This window comes from Petaurus breviceps, unplaced genomic scaffold, assembly GCF_028583685.1.
Source record: "Petaurus breviceps papuanus isolate PSGF00001 unplaced genomic scaffold, PetGlider_PUasm1.0 90769, whole genome shotgun sequence".
Classification (NCBI taxonomy): domain Eukaryota; kingdom Metazoa; phylum Chordata; class Mammalia; order Diprotodontia; family Petauridae; genus Petaurus; species Petaurus breviceps.
Window position 1 is genome coordinate 7,053,214 of NW_027187341.1, and position 16,634 is coordinate 7,069,847.

At 36.3% G+C, this 16,634-nt stretch overlaps 1 pseudogene; it reads right to left on the reverse strand.

Annotated features, from left to right (window-relative positions):
• Positions 1 to 10,118: 10,118 nt before the first annotated feature.
• LOC138146742 (small ribosomal subunit protein eS12-like) lies at positions 10,119 to 10,616 on the reverse strand (annotated as a pseudogene).
• Between the last annotated feature and the right edge of the window lie 6,018 nt (positions 10,617 to 16,634).

Below are 16,634 nucleotides of genomic sequence, written 5' to 3' on the forward strand. Positions count from 1 at the left end.
GAAGCTAAGACTGTAGAGATTGTCCAAAGATGTGTTATTTTCTGGAGAGGGCAAGGATTATATCAATAAATACCAAAAGAGAGGAAGGCATGAAAATTAATAGATCTAGTTAGTATGAAATGGATTTGACTAATAAAACAGAGATTTCAGAGAGACTAGTTAAAAAGCTTGGGCAGAAGGGAATAGGGACAAAGAAAGCTTAGGGCTGACCCCACAAGCTCCCTTCTATCATTCTGCGATTATACTTATCCTGAACATATTCCTTTCCCTCTCCTTTCCCCCTCTCTATCCTCTTTTATTACATTTAGACCTGAACAGTTCCAGTCTCTTCATAGGCTCAAATTCCAAATGTAGTAATACAGCTAATCAGTTAAGAACATCTACTGTAATCATTCATTTAACAAGGTTTATTAGGTGTAAGATATATTCAAAGGTGGTGGCTAGGTGGCACAGTGAGTAAGATGCCCGGCCCTAGAGTCGTGAGGACCCAGGATGGGTTCCAGCCTCAGATACTTAACACCCACACAAAATAACTGGCTGTGTAACCTTGGGCAAGTTACTTAACCCCAATTGCTTTAAAAAAAAAGAGAGATATATTCAAAGCATAGGGGCAGAAATTTTGAAAGTAGGACACTAACTATAGGGAAGACTAGAAAAAACCTCTTGCAGAAGGTGGAGTTTGAGCTGAGCTTTGAAAAAGAGAAGGTAACAGTTAGTGGTCAGCAGAGAGAGCATTCCTGAGAAGTCAAAGAAAGCACATGGAGAAGTATCTGTGAAAAATAGCAAAGGGATATATAAGGTTAGAACCATATGTTTAGGTTTAGGGGTACTGGGACCCAGAAATAACATCATAGGCGTTCTGCCTACATGAACCCACAGTCTTCTTTCAGTCAAAGAAAAACAAAGTTTATTCAAAATCCACCATATTGGCCAGACACTTATAGAATCTTAGCATGGGTAAGACTCAAGGAATCAGAGCATTTGTAACACTTTTTTGCCAAGTGGGCCAGATTGAATCTGAGTACCTTCATGGAGTTTCAGATAGATCTTATATAAAGAAAGACTGTGGGAGGGATCCAGAGTTGATCCCGGTGATTGGAGCAGGGGTCTATGGAGGATCTTGAAATGGGAGAGCCTATAGGCTATGGTGATTGGAGTTCAGAGGCTGGGAACCAAAGAATGAGATTTAGATAGGATCAAAGGTGGGAAGTAGTTGGAGGCAATCTGCAGGTAACAGACAGTGAAGGCCTGGACTATCCTAAGGGTAGCAAGAGAATTGGTTGTATGATACCGAAAGGACAGTTGAGAAGATTATAACCTCAGCAAAACACCAGATCTAGTGGGGAAATTCAAGGAGAGTTCAAGGGGATTTCTAGAGCCTGTACCCCATCAGTACCACTGAGTGAGTGAAGGGGAATAATGTGTAAGAAGACTGGAAACGGGAAAGTTGCGAATTTGGTTGTTATCCTTCCTTTGGCTGCTTGGCTGCTGTTACTGTTGTTGTTGCCGTTATCTACATGTAATATGTAAAAAAGGAGGTGTTCATCCTCTAGGTATCTTATGTCTATCTAATGTCTATCATTGAATAAAAGTGGTTCAAGAACATGTCATCATCTTCTTCTTCATTATCATCATAATAGCTAATATTTAAATAATGCTGATAGCATACCTGACCTGCAGCCAGGAAGATTCATCTTTCTGAGTCCAAAGACCATGGACAAGTCAACTTAAGTCTGTTTGTCTCTGTTTCCACATCTATAAAATGAGCTTCAGAAGGAAATGGCAAACCACTCATTGCTAGTTAAACCCCAAAAGGGGTCATGAAGAGCTGGGCATGACTGAAATGACTGAACAACAATAAACAACAGCAAATATATGGGCTAAGCACTTTACTATTATACCTCATTTGTTCTCACAACAACCCAGCAAGGTTGTTGCTATTATTATCCCCATTCAACAGATGAGGAAATTGAGAATAGTAGAGTTTAAATTAATTGCCCAGGGTTATACAGCTAGGAAGTGTTGGAGACAAGATTTAACTCAGGTTTTCTTGACTACAGGCCCCAAATTATATCTACAATCCCACCAAGCTGGTCTAATTATACCCACTTCCTTTAAGTTTTGCAGTAATCAAATTAATTACATTGAGATTAGGTTCAAGTACATTATATTGTTATTCATGGTCTACTTATATCATTCCCCAAATATCTTAATTACAATTACCTCAGGACTAAGTGAATGGCTATAAATTTTGCTATTTTTTTTTGTTGCCCATTAGAATTCCTCTGACCCTGATAACTGTGTCTCCACTCCCCAGAACAAATCCTATGTCTTTCTCCTTATTCTTGATTCCCATTGTTTGTTCAAGGTCAACCTCCAGGTTTTGATGTTCATTTCAGGTGAATTTTCTTATCATTTCAATTGAGCTCAATTCAACCTATTGTCCCCTTTTCTTAATAAATCTTTTAGTATTTAAATGGGGGGAACTTACTCCATAACAGGCTAGGGACAAGAAATAGAGAAAACTGAAATATAGGGGATAGAGCATTGGACAGGGAGGTGGGAAGATGAGAATTTGAATACTTTGAATTAATATCTGAGTGACTCTGGGAAAGTCACTGGACACTCCTGGCCTCAATGTCCACATCTTTAAAATGGGGATAATTATAGCACTTACCTCCTAGGATTGTTGTACGAATCATATGAGAAAACATATTTAAAGTGCTTTTCAAACTTTAAACAGAAAGGGACTAGATGTGTGATTTCAATGACACAAGACTCTTAAACAAGGAAACTCCCTTTACCATACAGATTGGCACATTCTTTACAATCCCCAGATTAGGTGACATGCTTAGGCTTAAACAATCAGTATTTGTAAGAGATGGGACTTGAACCTACCTATTCCTGACTCATGTGGCCACCACTCTATCCATCAATCCATGCTACTGTTAATAGTGTTAATTTTTTTTTTTATTGATGATGTATCTTGCTATAGATATTAAAAAAGACCTGAGGATCTAGCTTGATTTCATCAAATGCTCAGTATTGAAAACTGTTTCCCAAGGAAGATAACTTACTCTCCTCTCTAAGGCTCCCTTCTATCTCTTCTCTGTAGGAAATTATATCAAGGGAGAAGACAATTCCCTCTCAGGGGGTAGCACTGATAACCACACTTAACATAAAGTATGAAATCCAGTATTAATCTTGTTTTAATAGCATAATAAATTGATTTTAGCTAAGAAGTATCTGCACATTACCACATTAAGAACTTCAAAATATTAATATAAAAATATCTGAAAATAGTAGCAAGCATGACAATAGGAAAGCAATCTAATGCTAATATTCTAGTTTCAATTAAACAAAAATGATGTGTAAATCTTTCCTATTTTGACTAAAAAACAGCCATTTTGGAGTTTAAAAGATTATAAAGAGGAAAGCAAAACTTGCTTGAGAGCAATTCCTTGTCTACTTCAAGAGACTATTTACAAAGTTAAATAAAGAATCATAGAATATTCAGGGAGTCTTTTTCAGGGCTGCTCATCCACCTTTGGTGTCCACCTTCATCCAACGCTAGCCTGAGACTCCAAGAAGCTTTAGTATGCACAGAGGCCATACCTCAGTAAGACTGCCTCTGTAGATGGGCTAAGCCAGGTGGAAAGTAACCAAAAGGCCTCAAACCCATAGTTGGGTTAGTAAGAAAGCCTGTCAATGACTCTGGAAGAAAGAATGAGGCTGATGACTTAATGTAACTCTGCCTCACTTAAATCTAATTGATCCCATGATATCACTGATCATATTTGAAATGAAGTACAAATAACATTGTTGTATTAGTTCTTTTTAAAAAAAGCCTTAAAACTATTTTATTTACCATATAACCCAGTTGAAATAAATCTATTGTACATACAAAACAGAACAAAAATTTATGAGACAATTAAATTCTATAACTATACTCTTTCCTATCCTCAAGTTTAGAATTATTTCAAATGGCAATTAGCTGACCAAAGTTCTCTTTCTATGGCTAACCTTTTATCCTGAAACTCTGAAAGCCATTTCTTTAACTAAACAGCTACATGAGTCATTAAATCCAGTGGCAAGATAAAAGTCAAGATTACGGCTATGACCTGGGATACAACGTATGACCTTTTGGTCTTTGATGTCTGAAAAGCTCTGAGTGCTTCACACTTCAGCCACCATCATGACCATTGGAACAAATTGTTCTCATTCACCCATTCTGCTGGGAAAGTCTTTACATGCTTGAGGTATGTTCCAGTGAAGTAACTCTTAGTTATTTTAGAATAACAGAATCTCATGGTTTAAAGAAACCTTTTAGTCCCAGTATCACTCCCAATGCAAGAATCCCTTCCTTCCCATTCCCAACAAATAAGCATATAGACTATAAATTCCTTTAATGATGGAGAAAATTTTACTTTTTGAAATAGCCTCTACTATTTTTGAACAGCTTTAATTATTATCAAATCTTATATAGAGGTCTAGAATAAATATTCTTGGTTAGTTTCATTGATCCTAATATTTTATCAACAAGTATTTACTAATTTATTACACTTTTATTAATTATATTTTAATAATAATACACTTTTGGGGTGACTAGTTGGTGCAGTGAATAGAACACCTGCCCTGCAGTCAGGAGGACCTGAGTTCAAATCCAGCCTCAGACACTTAACACAAAAACTAGCCATGTGACCTTGGGCAAGTCACTTAACCCCAATTGCCCTCCAAAATGTAAGAAATAATAATAATAATTATACACTTTACTAATAAAGTATATCTTCTTCAAATCTTATCCCTCTTACTATTTTCCTTCTACTTTGTGTGCCCCAATTAACCTGTTTACTACAGAAAAACAAAAACTACTAAGTAAATGCTGGAAAATAGCTAATCTAACCTACCCTATTTGCCAGTGCCCACATAAGAAATCACACATCATCCCTTTCTGTACCACTATATCATTTAAACTTCAGTAAGCAAAGAACATTTCTATAATCATGAACCTTTACATTTAATGCTTTAAGCAATGACTGAATAACCATTTATTTGCTATACTAAAAAGGTAATCTTTATTCTCTTCTGAGCTGGACTATAGATCCTTTTCAAATAGGTGTAATTCTGAGATCAAACTAAATATTTGTTTATTATATGTATACTTTCTTCAGAACTCTGCTCTGTGCATGAAGGGATGTATTGGAAGAAGAGGAAAAAGGAGAAGAAGGAGGAGGAGGCAAAAAGGAAGGGGAGGAGGAGGAGAAAAGAAGTCTATTGAGTCTGTTAAGAAGTCTTGTCTAAATTATTTGTTTCCCTCCAAATCCTACCTTCTTATATTATCTACTATTCTCCCAATCACCCAGGCTCTCATCTTACATATTATTTTCAATGCTTTATTCCTCTCACCCCCATAGCTTATATGTTTTCACATCCCGTAGATCTACTTTCACAACATCTCTCTAATATGCCTCTTTTCTTTTATGGTACTGCTACCATCTTCACATAAGATCTCATCTACACAGCAGTACAATTGCAATAGTCTTCTTTTGTTCTCTTTACCTCAAGTTTCTCCCCATTCTAGTCCATCCTCTATTCAGTTATCAAGGTGTTCTTGCTAACATATAAATGTAATATTATTGTCACCTCCATCTATTTAATAAAATCTAAAAGATACCTATTACCTTCAAGATAAAATATACAATGTTCTGTTGGTCTTCTAAAACATTTTATAATGTGTCCCTTTCCTATTTTTCCAGTTTTATTATATTTCACTGCCCTTTAAAAAGTCTTTTTTGTTGCTTACTTGAAGAAAACATCAATCTCCTGACTGTGCATTTCCAGTGGCTATCTCCCATGTCTCAAATGCTCCTCCTCTTTACTCTTACTTTTTTGTTCAAGGAGGACTGCATATACCTGGATCACCAAACACAGAAGCACCCAGACTCTCCAGTCTTTACCCTGTTGGTTGAAGTACTCTCCGTTGATCGGCAGTCCAAATAGAGCAGCAAAATCTTTAAGAAAAAAAAAAAGAGCCTAGGACAATAACTCTCTTTTCTGTGTAATTCATGTACGCTGGCCACAGGCTAAAGATCACAGTTCACCCAATGGTGTGGATACCATGAACTGCCATTCCATCTCCCCTTTTACACCATATAATTGGAGCTTTTGTCATCATCTATTTAGTTTTTTTTTTCTTCTCATTTTCAAGTGTCAGAAGTGCTCCCCACTTGGGCCAGAATTTGAACTAAGATAACCTTGGAAGCAGGATCACAGGCTGGATATTGTAGCCAGAGAGCAAAGCAGGGAAGCCTGAAGAAACCAGAGTACCTGAGACTCAAGTTCAAAGGGAGATTGGGAATTGAAACATGAGACAGGACTTTATAGGAACCAAACTAAATATTCCCTCTCCCCGGAGATTGAGGTAGTACATGGAAAGAAAATTAAGTCCCATAGTTCTGATAATATCTTTTGAAGTAAATATTTCTTTGTAATAGCTAATCTAACTGCTAAGTGAGTGTGCAGAGAGTCCAATTGCTTTTAATTGGAGGGAATACCATCAGGGACAGCTGGAGACTGGATATACCTACCCCCACTAATTCACCTTAAGACTACTAGATGACACTAGGGGAGCGCTTTCAGGTCATGGGGGGCCAGAGTAGTCAGTGATACATTCATTTCCCTGGCTTCCTTTAATTATCAGTTAAGTAGTCAGTGATACATTCATTTCCCTGGCTTCCTTTAATTATCAGTTAAAATCTGAACTTCTGCTAGAGGCTTTTCTCAGATCCCATTATTCCAGTACCTTTCTTCTGAGATTACCTCCATATATACTCTATTTATTTTGTTTGTACATTTTTCTTTTTTGTATGTTGTTTCCATTTTTAGATTGTGAATTCCTTGAGAGCAAGGACTGTTTTTGCCTTTCTTCCTATTTCTAGAACTTAGACAATTCCTGACACATGCTTAATAAATGCTTGTTGACTTAATTAAGAAAAGGGTAATTTAAAATAAATTTTTTGAGTATAGGTACTTGAATGTCGAGGCAAAATATATAGAACTTAATTCAATAAGTACTGGGTAGCCCTGAAGCTCATAAAGTGTAGGAATGATGTGTCTAGGCCTATGCAAAAGAAAAAAAAATCATTCTGAGAGCAGTATGAAACATAAATTTGAGAGTATAGAGATTTGAGGTGTTCATTTCAATTAGAATGTCATTGGAAAAGTACTGAAAGGTGGTAATGTGAGCCTATGCTATTTCAGTGATCAGTGAGATTAATTTTTTTTTTTAAAGCAATTGGGGTTAAGTAACTTGCTCAAGGTTACACCACCAGTTATTTCTGGGTGTGGTGCTAAGTATCTGAGCTCAGATTTGATCCCCAGGTCATCCTGTGTTCTTACTCACTGAGCCACCTGGCTGCCCCTAAGCAATGGGGGTTAAGTAACTTGCTCAAGGTTACATGGCCAGGTGTTTCTGGGTGGGTGCTAAGTGTCTGAGCCCAGATTCAATTCCCTAGGTCATCCGGACACTGGGACTGGTGCTCTTACTCGCTGTGCTACCTGGCCGCCCCAGAGATTAAATTTTTTAAAGTTCCTTTTGGGAAAGGAGTTATAATAAGGAGACCCCCCATGCATCTTTTGGATAAAATCAGCAAGTTCAATATTGAGTTGTTTCTTATCACTTTGAAGGAAGTTGTATCTCTCCTTGAATTTTCCAGGAACTCTAAAGTTTTTCATTAGAAGTGGCCATTGATCTGGATTTTTTCATGATAGCTATTCACATGCACACATAGAGGCTGTGGTTAAGAGTAGAGAAGATGAATGGAAAGCAGAACATGCTCTTCCACACAAAGAACTTTTGCTCTTTCTAGGCTACATGTCAATTCCCAGCCCAAGAAAGTTTCTAGTGCAGTGGAATAGAAAAAGCATGAAACTTTGAGTGATTGAAAGTCCATCTTCAATTTTTGTTAAACATGAGACACTGGGCAAACCACTTCTCTTATATTGACATTACTTCCCTATTTTGTAAAATGAAAAAAAAATGCTACAGAGTTTATGATTACCTTTTAAAACTATGTACCTCTCTCCTAAATGCCCCCTTGCCCAGGTCCACCCAGTGGAATTCAGGAAGGACACCAACAACTTAGCGCCATTGTAAATCATAACTTTTCATTGGGACTCATGAAGATTTTCATTTGTCTAGAGTCACAAAGTTATTAATTATATGAAGTAGTATTCAAATCTACATTTTCCTTACTTCAAGTGGAGAATAATTTTCACTACACCATGTTGCCTCTTTGACTTTGAGTTAAAGAAAAAAAAATGTGTCCTTATTACCAATTCTAGACAAAGATGTCACATACTGCACATTTAGAGATATGATTGCCAGCAATATCCTACATACCTTAGTTTGTTCATTCACAGATGGGCTATGATCAGCAGGGTAGAAATCTTTGCATAAATGATCATCTTTGCTTTTATTAGATTGGATATTAGAGAAAGGCTTTCCAAGCTTAAAATAAGGAAACACTTCTACTTGTCTCACTCATATCATATTAATGATAATTTATTCTAGAAAAGAATTTATTTAACAAATATTTATTATGCAACTGTTATGTGCCAAGTCATTGTGATAGGCCCTGGGAATGCAAAGATAAAAATGAAATAATCCCTGACCTCAAGGACTATATAGTCTACTGAGAATAGAGGAGAAATAATATGTATGTAAAACACTGAGTAAATACATGTATGCAAATTCACATATCAATACATTTTCAAAGTATGGTCACTAAAGATTGAGGAGATTAGGATAAACTCTTGATTGATGATTTATGGAGATAAAGATGAGGAATGAATATTCACTCAATCCATTCCTGGCATAGAGAATAACCAATGCAAAGAGAGAAGATGGAATGTCATATATTGGTAACTATAATCAGGCCAGTTTGAATATAATATAACTAATTGAGGGAGAGTATTTAGCAATAAAACTGTAATGGCAGAAATGGAACAGACTGAGAAAGATACTCAGATACAAAGAGATCAGTTTGCATACCCTAGGGGCTAGTGTTAGCCAATAGGATTATCAAACATTTGAGTGACATTGTCAAATCTGTGGTTTATTATTATACATTTGGCAGTTGTGTGGGACGAAGATTGGAGAGCAAAGATAAAGGAAGTAACAAAACAAAAGAGTGTTTTCAGAGTACACTTAAGATTTGATGAAGGTCTAAACAAGGATGGTGGCTTTGTGAACAAGGTGAAGGAAGCAGAAGGGACATATTATTAAGATATAAGATTAAAAAACTTGTCGAATTTGTAAGGGTTTGATCTATATGCTATCTCCCAGCCACAGGGGAAGTCCACTTGTATCTAGGTTAAAATTAATACATAATGAAAATTCTTAAATGCGTGGAGAAGAGCAAAGAACATAGCTATTTATTTTTCCCCTTTTCTGTTATATCACACCATTTTGTTGTAGCATTTTACCTTGTAAATTAATATCTTCTCAGGAATTATAGCTCAAACAAAGATACATAAACATAGGATCTAACAGTACTACTAACTCTATCATAATATATCTAAGTGGCCATTTAGTCTAACACCATGTGTGATGGATGAAACTCTTCTCAAACATCCTTGAGAGGTTTTTTTTACAAGTTTCCACTTGAAAACATCCAATAATCATAATAATAATAAACTTACTCCATCATCAGGCAGATTATTTTAGCTTTAGACATCTCCAATTGTTAAGTCTTCCTATGGAACTGACTGTAGGAGAACTTTGATGATGATCGTATCCTTCCAACTTGCCTTTGTATGGGAGAAAAGAGAGGAGTGCCTTAAAATGAATTCATTTTCTTCCCTATGAGAGTCACCACCCATGTGAAAAGACAAATTACTTAAGCTGGCAGCTTGTTTCCTGTGAGTATGTCCCAAAATTTCTATTTCATTTTCTCATTGTAATATGGATATGTTTCTGAGTTTTACAAAACTGTATTGCCAGAACTCAGGTTCTGGTAGATTTAGCCATACATTTTCTGGTTATAATTATTATGTATAATAGCTTTTATGCCCTTTCTCTAAAACAAACCATTGATGGTAGTAGCTAAAACACACTATTTTTTTAAGGCTTTTATTTATTTATTTCTTGCATTTAAAATATTCTTCGATGACACCTTTGGCCTGAGATTCCTTGCCATAGTCCTTAACAACAACGAAACTGCAGCCAACCACTTTACGGGGCTTTCCCTCTGTCAATTTTACAGAGGCCTATCCATTCACCCAGCTTCTTGTTGTCATCAACCTTGATCAAGTTGATTTGATGCTTAGCACATAGGGCCTCAACCAACTTTACATACATAGGTTCATCACAGTTGGAAGCAAGTACACAAAGATGGGCTTGGTGTTTGTCCAAGGCTTTGGCAGCTTCACAAATTCCACGAGCTAGGCCATCGTGGATGAGTGCGGTCTTCAGCACTTCTTATAGAGCGGTGTTAACGTCCATTACACCTCCAGCAGCAATGCCTTCCTCGGGCATGATAGCAGTTCACAGGTGAATCTAAATCTTGAAAGCACCCGGGAGCCTCTGCCTCCTGCTCGACTCAGTGGCGAAAGGGAAAGAGTAAAACACACTATTTTCATTTGGGTCATTGAGAATTTTGATTCTTGTTTGATCTTTGCATGATCACCATATACATTCTATCCAGCCATTCTCTCTGATCATCTTCTTGACATTCTGACAGGCTTTTGCTCTCTGAATCTCCTTGACACCATTCTCTGTGTGACTTCATTCATTCATTTTTTTTTAATCATAAACCCGGACCTGTGCTATCCTGACTAGATTAAACACATACGACTTTCTATAACTCACTGGCCTCAGACACCAACATCTGTATCTCCTTGCTATGCAAGCTTCTTCCTCTTATAGTATGCTCCTTCAGTTCCTTACCGTTTTTGCTCTGGGAAAAGCAATCAAATTGATTTTTCCCTTGTATCTGGAAAAGGCAAGTCAATTGAATTCTCTATGTCTCCAGTCATCATCCTGTGATTCTTAATCCAAAACACTCTTCTGTGGGCTCTACTCCCTTATATGTGTCTCCTCCTCCTTTTAGAAAGTAGGGACATTGAAAACAGGGACTGTCTTATTTCTGTATAGCCTCCCTAGTAAAAAGTTTGGCACAAAATAAGTTATTTATTTATTTCTAGTTATTTGTTTGTGTATTATTTTCTTCTTTCACTTACTCATCTGGAAGTTCTGTGATTTATAATCCTATAGTATCACCGAAAACTTTTTTTTCCTATCTAAAGATTTTATTTTACCTACTTTACAGAATATTATACATTGCTAACATAACTCTGAAATTAACTAGGTAGTTCTGTTTTTTGTTATGAAATATATGTATGAACATCTAATTCTACCTAGAAGTCGAAGTCCCTTTTGCTAATATGTTTTTTGTGTTCCCCTGCTCATAAATATGTATAATACATTATCCCCATAACTATAGATAAGCACATTAACATTAGAAGGATTGATTCATTTTCTCTTTTTCTCCCTCCTTTTTCGCTTTTCCCATAATGACTTTTTATTGATTTCTTTCCTTTTTTTCAGAAAGAAATGTGCACAAATGAAACTGAGCACCTCGGTCAGGTGCAATGCTAACACATAAATGATGTGGTTTACCATTCTCTCCACATGGTAAGAAGAATTAAATGTATAATAGCAAGGGCATAAAAGTGAGCAAAGAAAAGAAAACCACCGCAAAATATTAGAGTAACAAATTGCTTTCTAAGTATGGGCTTATCTAAGAATGTTTAATTTGGTGAAGATCTTCCTCTCTCTCTCTCTGTATCTTCAATAATACACAGAGAACATTAGAACATCAGGCTTTCCTTTATTATCTTAATGTTGTCTTTGCTACCCTAGGGTTTATGAGGTGTTTAAAGTCATCTCTTATTTGGAATCTGGCCATTTAAAAATAGTACGTATGATAATTTTTATATATGCCAAAATATAAATAGGAGTAACTATGGCTAGGTAAAAGTATAGTGTATCTTTGGCTGATATTAGCTAATAGGTTATTTAAAAAATTTTATGGTCTATAATCTCACTAAATCCTTGTTGGTTCCTACCTTACTGGGCAGTAACATCTCTTCTTGCGAGCATATACTTAAGCTGGTCCATAGCTTTTCCTATATATGCAATTTAAAGTAAAACTAGATGTATAAAAGAAATTCAGTCTCTCTTCTGACCAAACCCCCTTTGCTTGGAAACCAAAGAGGAAGGAAATAGAAAAAAGTGGCTCAGAGTTTTACTTATTTTTACAGCCTCACTTTTATTCCCTTTAGGCCAATCTTGGTTTTGTTTTGCTCCTGAGTTATATGGACATGTGGTAATTTGCACAGCTGAAAGAGCAAAGAATGTGTGCATAGCTTTGCCGGGAGAGGAGAATTGTGGGTCACTAAAGTTTCCTTTAGATTTTTTTTTCTCTTTTGTATGATGTTTTATGTATCTTTACAAGTAACTTGCTTAACCAGCAGGCAGTAAGTATCACGACTGATTGATAAGTTATACACCTGCTTCCTGAATTCAGTGTATCAGCATCATCTGGGTCTTATTTAATACCTCTGTGTCTTATTCGAAAACAGTTTTCTGGGCACTATCAGAAAAATCTTTTGGGGGAAGGTTACACTTATGCTGAAGTTTCTGGAATTTGTGGCATTTATTTATTAGCTACATCTAAGCAACTGTGTGAATTCTGGTGTTCATTTATCTTTTTGTCACTAGGTTAGCTATGAAGGGGACTAGTTTCTGGTTAAAACCAGAAGAAAAGATCAAATGTTTTCTTATGGGCAGAATGTGTTTTGTGAATGAATCTAATGGGCTATTCATTTCTTTTCCATTTATTTTTAGCTTCCAAACAAATGAAACCACAGGGCTTTGTATACCAGTGACCTTTTCATTTTTATCATTAAAGGGCACTTTTTTGGATGGAAAAACAAACCCAGTCTCTCTTTAAGGTTCAGGTCCATCTATGAAATAAGAAAGAGTGAATGAAAAAGCCAGAATATTTTAGGGGCAAATTTATTTTTTTTAATGTAAATAGTTATAAAATAAATTTATTTTATGAATGTTTATTTTTGCTTATTATAAGTTGTCTTTTTTTTAATTGAATGTTTTCATTAGCAGAAGGAAGTTTGCTCTGAATCAGGAAATGATAGAATTGCCATTGCTTACTGTGCATCAGAAAACAGGAAAGCTTTATTACCCTGTGTTTATAGTTTACTAGCTCTAGACTTTTATTGTTAGATTAATCAAATATCTGAGTCCTGCTATGGTTTTAGAATGAAGTAAATAGCCCATTTACTATTAGCAATGTTGAAATTAGAAACTTAATATGGGTCAGTAATAATTGACTTTGATATATGTTTGAAGAAAGTGCCTTATTTCATTGGAACTTCACAATACTGTTACACAGATAGCACAAGTCTTATTATTCACAATTTAGAGATGAAAAAATAGAAGCTCAAAAAAGAACCTTGGCTAAAATTAAGTGGCTAATGAATGTCAGTGGCAGGATTTAAATCCAAGTCTCCCAGCTCTAAATACTGGCCTCTTTTCTATGCAATTAAATCTGATTGATGGTGAATCATATTTAAAGACTTTGAATTATTTAATTTATTTCCATTTGTATCTATACAGTGAGGTGTACTAGACAGAAAGCTGGAGTTGGTACCAGGAAAGCCTAGGTTCAAGTTCCATCTCTGACACATACTAGTTTCATGACCTTGGGAAAGTCATTTTTAACCTGTCACTGATCTATGAAACACTAGGAGAATATAGACTCCACAGAAGGTTTGGCCTTCATTGGTAGAAGGAGTTTCCTTATCTGAGAATTTTTTATACCAATGAAATCTCAGTTACAGTACCTATTCTTTTTTTTTTTTTTAATACAGAGAATGGCATAAAGGATAGAAGATTGGTCTTGGAGTCAGGAAGATCTGGGTTAAAATTCTGCCTTGAACTACATTCTTCTGACTATGTGACTCTAGACAAGTCACTTAACATTTAAGTATTCCAGGGAACCCTCTATAATTCCAAAGTGCTTGTAATAGAGATGATATCTAAAGGGAAAAGAAGCCTCCTTTTCTATATTATATGGTAATTTTGGGTGCTGACAGAGAAGTCAGAAAACAGCAAAGGTAAAAAGAAAATGGAGAATAGTGAGAAAAAAGGAGGAAAATATAAAAATGGGGTAGCATAAGAAAGTTATATAAAAGGGAAACTAAAAGATAGGTAATCTTTATCTTCGTGAATTCTGACAAGTGTATTCTAATTGAATGTGATGGCTCAGGGTTAGAGTTAAATGAAGGCTGTGGTGTCCTTTGGGAAATACTGTTATTGCAGAGCTGCATCCCTAAAGTAGTCCACATAGGATGGCTTCAGAGAAATCCCCCAGCTATCTCCCAGGTTCCTCTTCATACATTATTATATAGTAAAATCCAAATGATACAAGAATCTATCCAAAAAGAATAGTCCAGGGGAAAAACATTTTGTTTTGAAACACCAAGAAAGTAATTCAGAAAGGGCCAATTTGCCCCTTTTAGTTACAAAAAAAAAAAATAATAAACAAAAAAACAGACCTTTACTTCCTTCTCTCACTTGAGGAGTGTATAGTTGAAGTGGAAATTAATGGGAAAGAATTTACATTGAAGGAAACACATCTGAATGGGAACTCAAGCCAAGAGTGCTAAAGAACAGATACTTCAACTCCTCAAAAGGACATCATTCACCCTGAAGCAGAGTTCAAACCAACTTTTCTGTGGGAGAGCAAGGTTAGACAGTACTCACTACATTATATTTTATCATAGGGAGTATAATGTGTGAGGGAGAAGAAAGACAAAGTTTGCTAACTCCACAATGCAGCAACTTGGTTTCTAGGAGAAAGTAGAGCAAAGGTTGGCAGTTTTAGTAGTCCCAGCTAGTCCCTCTCTGTGTTGACATCAAGGGGATTCAGATGGACTAAGACTAGCTACCTTTGGTAAAAATAGCAGTTGAAAGTAATTTTTTGATTGAAACTGAAATAAAAGTTTATATTGAGAAAGTCTAAGCAGCAGAATTTAAAATGCATATTTAAATATGTTAATGTGGATAGAGTGGGAGATATAGGGGCATAAGGACCTGGATCTAAGTGCTGTCTCTAATACTTCAGTTGTTATGGTTGTGGTTTGTGCTTTGTTCTTGAAGAGAAGGAAGATGTCAGGGAGATAATGACATGACTTGCAATTCAATTGGATTTAAGTGAGGGCACGTAATGGGAATGTAAATTTTAAAGATCTTCCCTGCCCCTAGGCTAAAGTACACCAGGAACCTGGGGTGGGAGGTTTGTTTTTCAGTAGATACTTTTTGATTGGCCAGTGGGTTCAGAAGGTTGTTACATTCTCTGAGCCAGGAGAAAGCTATATAAACCCTGATTTGAGGCTTTGTTTTGGGGGCTTACTTTGAGAAGTGTTCTGTGATTTGATCAGAGGAGACTCTGGGAAGCCATTGGTTGTTGAGGGCTCCCCACCCCCCTTTGAAAAACCCAGATATTGATTTGGTATGGATGTAATGTTTGGACAGTTTGGAAATCTGTCCACTTGATCTGTTTCTGTCTTGATAATTCTGTCTGTATATTCTGAAGTTCTGGGTGCTGACCTTTTTCCCCTGAACTAGGTAAACGATACATATTTGACTGATTAAAGTAAGCTTGTTAACCCATTTTGAGTTGCTTTCCTTTATCAAAGCAGATCTAAGAACCTGTGTTGGCAGACACCCTAGGGAAGCTGGGGTGCTTGCTGCTACAGGGAGGGCTGTGCAAAGTCACCAGTCTCACTTTTTCCACCAGAGCCATTTGGGTCCAGTGGCCAGATATTGATCAGGATGACTTGAGATAGCCCAGGATGCAGTGGAAGACTTTTGCCTTTTTAAGCTAAAGTCTTTTCAAGTTCTCATTCTGAGTGAGACAAAGCCCATTCAGTCAATAGGCCTCCTTAATGAATGAGTCAAGGGATGACCCCCTAAAAATAAATCAAACTGGGAGGGTAAGACAATGAAAATAATAATAGACAAATTCTAGCTATACAACTATGATCAAGTCATTTAATTTCTCTGGACTTCAGTTTCTTCATTGAAAAAAATCCAAAAAACATCTCAGATGTCTACTTTACAAATGTTGTTGCCAGGTTCAAATGAGAGAAATACTTAATGGGGAGGTAGAATAAGGAAAACTCACATTAAGCTTTGGTATTTTAAAGCACAGACGGAGGGATATTTATCTTAGTTTAATATTAGAAGAACAGATTTAGTGGAGACTTGACAATATTGCTCAAGTAAGGGATGGGCTATATGTGGACCCAAAGCCTAGAAAAAGAGCAACACGTGATGTAGAGAAGAATTTTTAGAGTATCAGGAAATACTTCTTAATTACTGGAGCTGTCTAAATTGTTTCCTACAGAAGGTATTGGACTCTCCTTCACTGGAAATATTCAAACATGAACTAGGACAACTGCTTTTTAAGAGATGATATAAAGGAGATTCCAAAACAGTCATGGCCAGACCTAGTTGAATTACCTCAGAAGTTTCTTCAAACTCTGTG